The sequence below is a fragment of the Nelumbo nucifera genome, chromosome 8 (genome assembly GCF_055504915.1).
Source record: "Nelumbo nucifera cultivar China Antique chromosome 8, China Antique-T2T, whole genome shotgun sequence".
Lineage (NCBI taxonomy): Eukaryota > Viridiplantae > Streptophyta > Magnoliopsida > Proteales > Nelumbonaceae > Nelumbo > Nelumbo nucifera.
The window spans coordinates 58,431,828-58,439,471 of record NC_142656.1 but is presented as its reverse complement, the minus strand read 5'-3'; the positions used below and the strand labels follow the sequence as shown (position 1 = coordinate 58,439,471).

At 35.9% G+C, this 7,644-nt stretch overlaps 1 pseudogene; it reads left to right on the top strand.

Moving 5' to 3' along the window:
* Positions 1-1,260: 1,260 nt before the first annotated feature.
* On the top strand, positions 1,261-5,454 carry LOC148790057 (protein FAR1-RELATED SEQUENCE 5-like; annotated as a pseudogene).
* The last annotated feature ends 2,190 nt before the right edge of the window (positions 5,455-7,644 follow it).

Sequence of the window (7,644 nt, the reverse complement as noted above, 5' to 3'; positions counted from 1 at the left end):
ATTTAAAATTTGTAATACCCATATTCATTTAGATTAACACATGATCAGTCCATCAATGGACCAAATTATCTAATAGTTTTATCTTGGCATATGGGATAAACATCAAAAAGCAGTTCGACCCATATAAGAGTCCATGCTGAAATGGGCTACTCTTGCTTTAATCTAACATAAAATGGGTTTTCAAGTATGGGCCGAATTGGTCCATGCAACGGGCCATTAAACCCCTGTCCTAACACCAATTTTGGGTCACTTAAACCATGATCCAAGGGACTATGATCAGACCCCAAAGAACCATAGGTTCGACCCAACAAGATTGGACCAAAACTAGGTCAAAACGGCCTAGGGTTTGGTGTCCAAAACATGCATCAACTCACATAGGTAATGATTTGAAATTCTCAGTTATGATTCACAATCAAAACAGCAAATAAATAGAAAATAAACCGAAATAAATAGCTAGGGCTGATAGTGTGATGGTTTAAATCTAATCTGGACAAAACTATAACCTTAAGAAAACTGCAATCTACAGATTGATCTCCATTTGCAAGCTCTGTCTTCTCCGCACACTCCAACGATTTCTCTTATGTAAAAAAAAAGGAAAAATCCTAATTTCTATTGCTTACATCAGAAAAAGCCTAATACATTCTTTCTAGAAAAGAAAATAATTAATTATAGACCACATAATCAAAATAATGAATTCAGTGTATACAAAACTTGCTACCAACAAGATTTCGATCTCCATCACACTTTCAGCCCAAGATTTCAAGAATCCATAACAGAAAAAGTCTATAATATATCAGAATATATTCACCAAAATTTTAGATCATTTTCCCATTCTGAGAACCGATTTCTCAGAATTTTCTGCTAACTGCTCAAATCAGCTAGACTAGTTCTTGCCGATTTGAGTTTCGGCTCAAATCTGATTTGGTTCAGTCCAAGGTCTGAACCTAGTGCTTTGATACCACTAAATAAAGGTTTAGGATTCATCATATGGATGGCTGAACCATGCTAGATGGCTAGGCAAATTTTCAAAAATTTCCTGATCCTTTCGTCAATCGAATTCCCTATGTTTTGAAAAACTGCATTTTTCAGGATCGGTCTTGCGCTGAACCAGACCAGATTTGAAACCAAACAAAAAATGAGATGTATACCTGATATGGATACCACAAACACAGATTCCAAGGTGGAAGTTCACGCCCAAATCAGTCCTAAAACCAACCTCCACTAAAGATGGCGTAATGTACTCCTAAAGTCGGTTTAGCAATGCAGTTTTTAGCAAAATTGCAATCCAATTGCTTGGATCGAACTAGAGAAGGTGAGCGTGAAATTCCTCTGGATTTTTCTTGAAAAAATCAGAAGAAAAACTTATTTATACCAGTCCCAAATAGATGAGGTCGAACTGGGAAAAAACTGGGAGACAAAAAGGTGCAAAGAGGACCGGAAATTGCAAAAATATGAAGTTGTCTTGAAATGGTCCGCCCCCTCCTCTTTTATAATCTCTTATGGAGCTATCTCCTAATCTAATTAGGAGATAATCAAAATCTAAATCAAATTGGACTCTAATTAGAGATATACCTTAGCTTCTTATAAGATTAGGTGCTCCATACCCGGATCCAAACCCAGATTCGCCCCATGTCACATGACAACTTAAGCTGCCATGTGATAGATTTATTAATCATATTAATTATGGGCTTTAGGCCCGTCAACTATAACACTCACGACCCAAGGGTGTTGCATGGCCAACTTAGGCCTAATTTGTATGGCGTGGGACCCCACAATGACCTCACATAAGTCTACATGGGTTCGGCTCAGCCTCTGTGAAAAAGCCTGGTCAAATTCATTGCTAAACACAGTGAACCCCTGAGCACATCACCATGGGCTGAAAATGGGCCCAACATTTACACTTAAATGATCATTGAAATCAGCCATTCTAGGAAAGCCCAAGGATAATGAATTTTGGTAAGATAAATACCATTAGGTAATCAGCCCTGTAATGGTCTCTTACACTTAACCTCTCGGCCCATAATGATCAAACACTACCCGACAGGGAATGGCCTCTCCCATGGCTGCAATGTGCAATGTCACACTCTCTACTCAAATGGATCCCATGAATATATATATATATATATAAGTGTAGAGGTTATTTTTAACTTTCCAATTTTTCTCATTAATCTCCAAGGTCTAGGACATAACTGAAAAATGGTTCGGGTTCAATGTTTCAACCAAACACACACTGCATGTGCTTCGAGTCTAACCCTAGTAGCTTAAACAAGCTATCCCAACTTCTTTGGTAGTACATTAGTGTCAGCCTTGGCAGGATAAACTCCCCAAGTCTATCCAACGGCTGAGAATATTCTAAAATAACATGAGTCTCATAAGTGTCCCGTTTAAGAGGTAATTTCACATAAACATATCAATATTAACATAGAATAATAATGTACTTTTATTCATTTACAATACCAAACCTATTAAATGAAGTGGTTCAGCCAAAAAAAAAATGAATGAGGTAATATACCATGTGAAGTTTTGCACATGTCACAAATTTCACAAAATTTCTGTTTTGTTCCTATAATTTAGGTACTATTTGGGTAAGCTTTTACTTTAAGCTTTGGCTATGAAAAACAAAATTGAGCCAAAATGATTGCCATTTTAACAAAAAAAAAAAAAAATATGCAGTAGAAAAAACAATATAAGTTTGTTGTTGTAGTAGTTGTTCCTCATTTTGAAAAGTTGGGAAAATCTATACTGCTAGAAAGAGGGGGTCTTATTTGCTTTATGGCCATCATGTCGTCGTTGGCCTGCTAAAGAAACGTAAAGGGAATAAGAGCTATTAATTTATTAGACTAAAGAGTAACTAGGCATAGATTTGGTTTGTGATTCTTTAAACACTAGATAAAATGTTTGAGATGCCATAGTGAAAAAAGATAAAATGTCTATATGTTAAACAATATGCACCAATTCTCTAAAAGGTTTCAAGTCATCTTTCATGCTTTTGCCTGATCCTATCTATCTATTTGTACAAAATAAGTGATTTTAGAATTGGATTGGGTTGCGTTGAACCAATATCTAGTCTATTGATAGAAGATAAGATTGGGGTGGTCAATGGACCATGTTTGGGTGGGACACAATCTGAATTAAAACCAGATTGTACAAATTGGACAATCCAATAAGATAGTGGATTGGACTAGTCCATGTTGAACAGTCCAATAAGACAATGGATTGGACCAGTGCAATCCGATCTAGGTTGGACTGTCCAATAAGAGAGTGGACTGGTCGGGCTACGCTCGGGCTTGAGCCTGGGTATATTCTGTTAATACAGAGACAAGCCCAACTCATGAACAGGTTTAACTATGATATTTGCCTATTTGGGCATTTTTCATATCATTCTTGATTCTGACTCAGCAATGCAAGCACATTCCTTATAGAAGCGAACCTTTGCATATTTTGTGGTGCTTATTGGCATTGTATTACATATTTTGGTTTAAAAAATTAATTCCAAATAATTTATTTGTTTTATTTTCATAAAGGATTTATTGAGGTGAGAAAGTGTCAAATAAGATGTGGATGTTGCATGGGAGTTTTACAATTTATATGCAAGGGAGATTGGATTCAGTATTCGAAGAGGTGATAAATATGTTGTTGATGGATGTGTTATGTCGCAATGATTTGTATGTGCTGTTGAAGGACATGGGAGCTCAAAATACTTGAATCGTGAAAATCGGCAACGACCATCATGACAATTAATAAGATTTGATTGTCTTGCAACTCTTCACGTGAAATATGACAAAACATTAAACAAATTGGTGGTGGATGACTTCATTTCTGAACATACACATGAGCTTGCACCAAACCCCATTTAATTTCCATGCTTATGAGATCACATAGAGCATTAAGTGATGCTGATAAAGCTCAAATATCTGCTCTACACAATGTTGGGGTTAAAAGAAGACTAATAGACTATATGGTTTAAAGATCAGAAGGGTTCCACAATGTAGGCTTTACTAACAAAGATCTGAACAATTTTGTTGATTCAATAAGAAAAAATGTTGTGAAACACGGGGATGCAGAGACAATATTGGATTTATGGAATCTAAAAGTACAGAAGACCCTGAATACTTTTTTGAATATACTATTGATGAAGATAAGCATCTCAGAAACTTTTCTTTTTTGGCAAATTCCAGATCTTGTGCAAATTATAGTTGCTTTGGTGATGTTTTGTTGTTTGATTCAACTTATAAAACAAGTGTTTATCACGAACCACTTGTCATATTTGTTGGAGTGAACAATCACCATCAAACAATTGCGTTTGCTTGTGCTTTGTTGGCAGATGGGACAATTGAGTCATATGATTGGACACTAAACACATTTGTTAAAGCAATGAATGAAAAAATTACATGTTGATGGTGATAGAGCAATGTAAAATTTGATTAAAAGGATATTTTTGTAGTGTCCACATCGATTATGCTCATGGCACCTTAGTAGGAATGCAATGGCCAATGTAAAAACTGAGGGCCTTGTTAATGAGTTTAACAAATGCGTGTATTTAGAAGGAACACCTCAAGAGTTTGAGCTTGCATGGGAAACAATGATAAGAAGATACAATCTAAGTGCAAATGAATGGGTAAATGAGATTTATGGTAAACGAAAACAATGGGCAGAAGCATATTTAATGAGAAGCACTCAACGCTGTGAGAGTTAAAATGCATACTATAATCGATATTTGCAAGTAAAGTGTAATCTTAATGAGTTCATTCGACTAGCTTTGTCACGTAGTCATTCTTGGGAGGAAAAAGAAGATTACGAATCAAGAATTACTTGACCAATTGTTGGAACCCATTTAAGAAGTTATGAAGTTCAAATGGCAACTAAATATACTAAGAGTTCATATGTGGAGTTTTATAAAGAACTCAAGAAGGATGAAAGTTATGTTGTAGTTCATATTCGAAGGCATGGTGAACAACAAAAAACCTACACTATTTCTGAATTTTTACAACTAGAACGTGCACGGACGGTTCTATATGATGGCATCAAGGAAAAAGCAACATGTTCTTCTATGTTCTTTAAAGGAATAGGATTTCATATGATTTTTGTTTCTAAGACAGAACAACTCAGAGATATTCCTCCAAGTTGTATTAATAAAATGTAGACTAAACATGCTAGATCTAGTGTTGAGTCAAATAACCTCAATTCCACCATGAAAATACTCCCCGAAGTTGCATATATGATTCGTTATGCTAAGCTTACAAACATGTGCAATCGTTTATGTTACTTGGGATCTAAGTCATTAGAAGCAATCGTTTATAAAGAATTTATTGGAGAGCTTAGAAAATAAACAGTGGTTCAATTTTAAATGCTCGAACAAGTGACACAATCATTGAACCTTCTCAATCTAGGAATTTTACCAGGGAACCTATTCGTAATCCTATCATAGTTAAGACAAAAAGGTCATCCTGGTAGCAAGAGGGCAAAGCCAAGTGCTCAAGAAAAGATAGGCATACAAAGCGTACATGTGCAATTCGGATCTCTCAAAATCATGGTGAGTGTACTTGTAAATCTATTCCTAAATTATAATTTTTGTCTATATCTCTCTCATTATATATTTTATCATGTAGGTAATGGGCCAAGGCATATAATAGATTTGGAATCCAATGAAGAGGCAATGCATGTTCCACCCAGTAACCAATGTGAGCATAGTAATGATGAAAGAGTGGAAGCAATTGTTTGAAATTTTGTAGGAAGAGATTTCAAGACAGAATTTGTGCAAAGACAAGCAACTTATGGTTTATTTTGTTTGCCTTTATTATATTGAAGTGTTTCTCATGTTACAAATATGCACATGCTACTATGTTTATAAATTATGATTTACTTTAGTGTTCAATTTACATTCCTTGTGCTTCTTGAGTTAAGCCCTTTTCCTATTTAAAGGTGTTGATTTTTATTATTGTTATCTTTCTTCCAATATGATATATGGTTCTAGTTGATGTTAGGGTTTCATATAGAGTGAGAAACTAATACTAAATTAGTCATGCTGCAAAAGATAACGATGTTGCTAAAAAGACACTACTACAGTTATAATAAGTAGTCAGTCAATTGTGTTTGAAACCAGAACAATATACATCATTTTTGGTAGGTAAGCACCTAAGCTTGGACTTGTAGAAAATCCTACTTGAAAGTTAACATTATTAAAAATACTTTATTTACACTAAAAAGGTGAAAAAGGTGTCTGAAACCAGAACTGCATGTATCAACAACATTATCTTAAGTTGTGAAAAAGGTGAGCTCCATAGTCCTTCGGATTTCACTAAAAAGGTATGGTCTGCTCCCTCTTATATAGTTTCAATTGAAAAGGTTAGGAGAGCATCCATGGTGATCTCAAATGACCTCTTTCATTTCCATTGTAGTTGTGCTTTAAGACTCCATGGGTGCTTGGGGACAACTTAAGCTTTCTATTAGAATCCAACCTGCCTTTGAATTCTGTTAGAATGGTAACAATAGAAATAAGAGAAAGAGGAGAAGAGAAAGAAGAAGAAGAGAAGAGAATAGAGAGGGAGAAAAGTCTGGTTCGAACAAGAGAGAAAATTAGTCTCTCTCCATTTGGCCAGATTTGTTTTATATTTCTATTAATCAGGAAATGACACCTTTGCCCCTACTTAAGTGAGGGACACAAGAACTAACATAACTTTACACATCAGCAACTTAAACATAAGCATAAAGATAAAATTACCCCTACATAATCGACATTAACACTCTCCCTCAAGATGGTGAGCATATATCATATAGTCCCAGCTTGTTACATATGTAGTCCACTCTTCCCCGACTCAACCCTTTGGTAAATAAGTCTGCCAATTGGTTTCCTATGTTAACATATGCAGTATCTATCACTCCACTCAACACCTTCTCTCTCACAAAGTGACAATCAACCTCTATGTTTTCGGTTCTCTCTTGAAACACCAGATTAGAAGAGATATGGATTGCAACCTGATTGTCACAGTAGAGTTTCATTGGAGTGTCAACAGTGTATCCCATCTCCCGTATAAGGTTCCTCAGCCACACTAATTCACAAGTAGTATGTGTCATAGCTTTATATTCTGTCTTTGCACTACTTCTTGCCACAACTGTCTGTTTCTTACTTTTCCATATCATCAGATTACCCCTAAGAAAAGTACAATAGCCTGTTGTGGAACTCGAGGTTTCTGCATGAACTGACTTACCATACTAACCGCAAATGAAATGTCTAGCCGAGTAATGGTTAGGTAGTTCAGTTTACCTACTAACTGTCGGTACCTGCCAGGGTCTTCAAACTCTTCACCAAGGTCCTTTGTCTGAAATACTTTAGTTTACCAAGGTCCTTTGTCTGAAAGTGTTCCTGCAAAAAGGTTTTCAACCTATCAATTCCCGCTTTATCATTCTCGATAATAACAATATCATCTACATACACCACCAATAGGATCTTTCCAGCCTGAGAGTCATGATTAAAGACTAAATAGTCAACTTGGCACTGTTTCATACCAAACTTCTTTACCACCTCACTGAACCTACAAAACCATGCTCGATGAGACTATTTATGTCCATAAATGGCCTTCTTTAGTCGGTACACCTTACCATCATCCCCCTGAGTAACAAACCCTGTTGGTTGCTCCATATAGA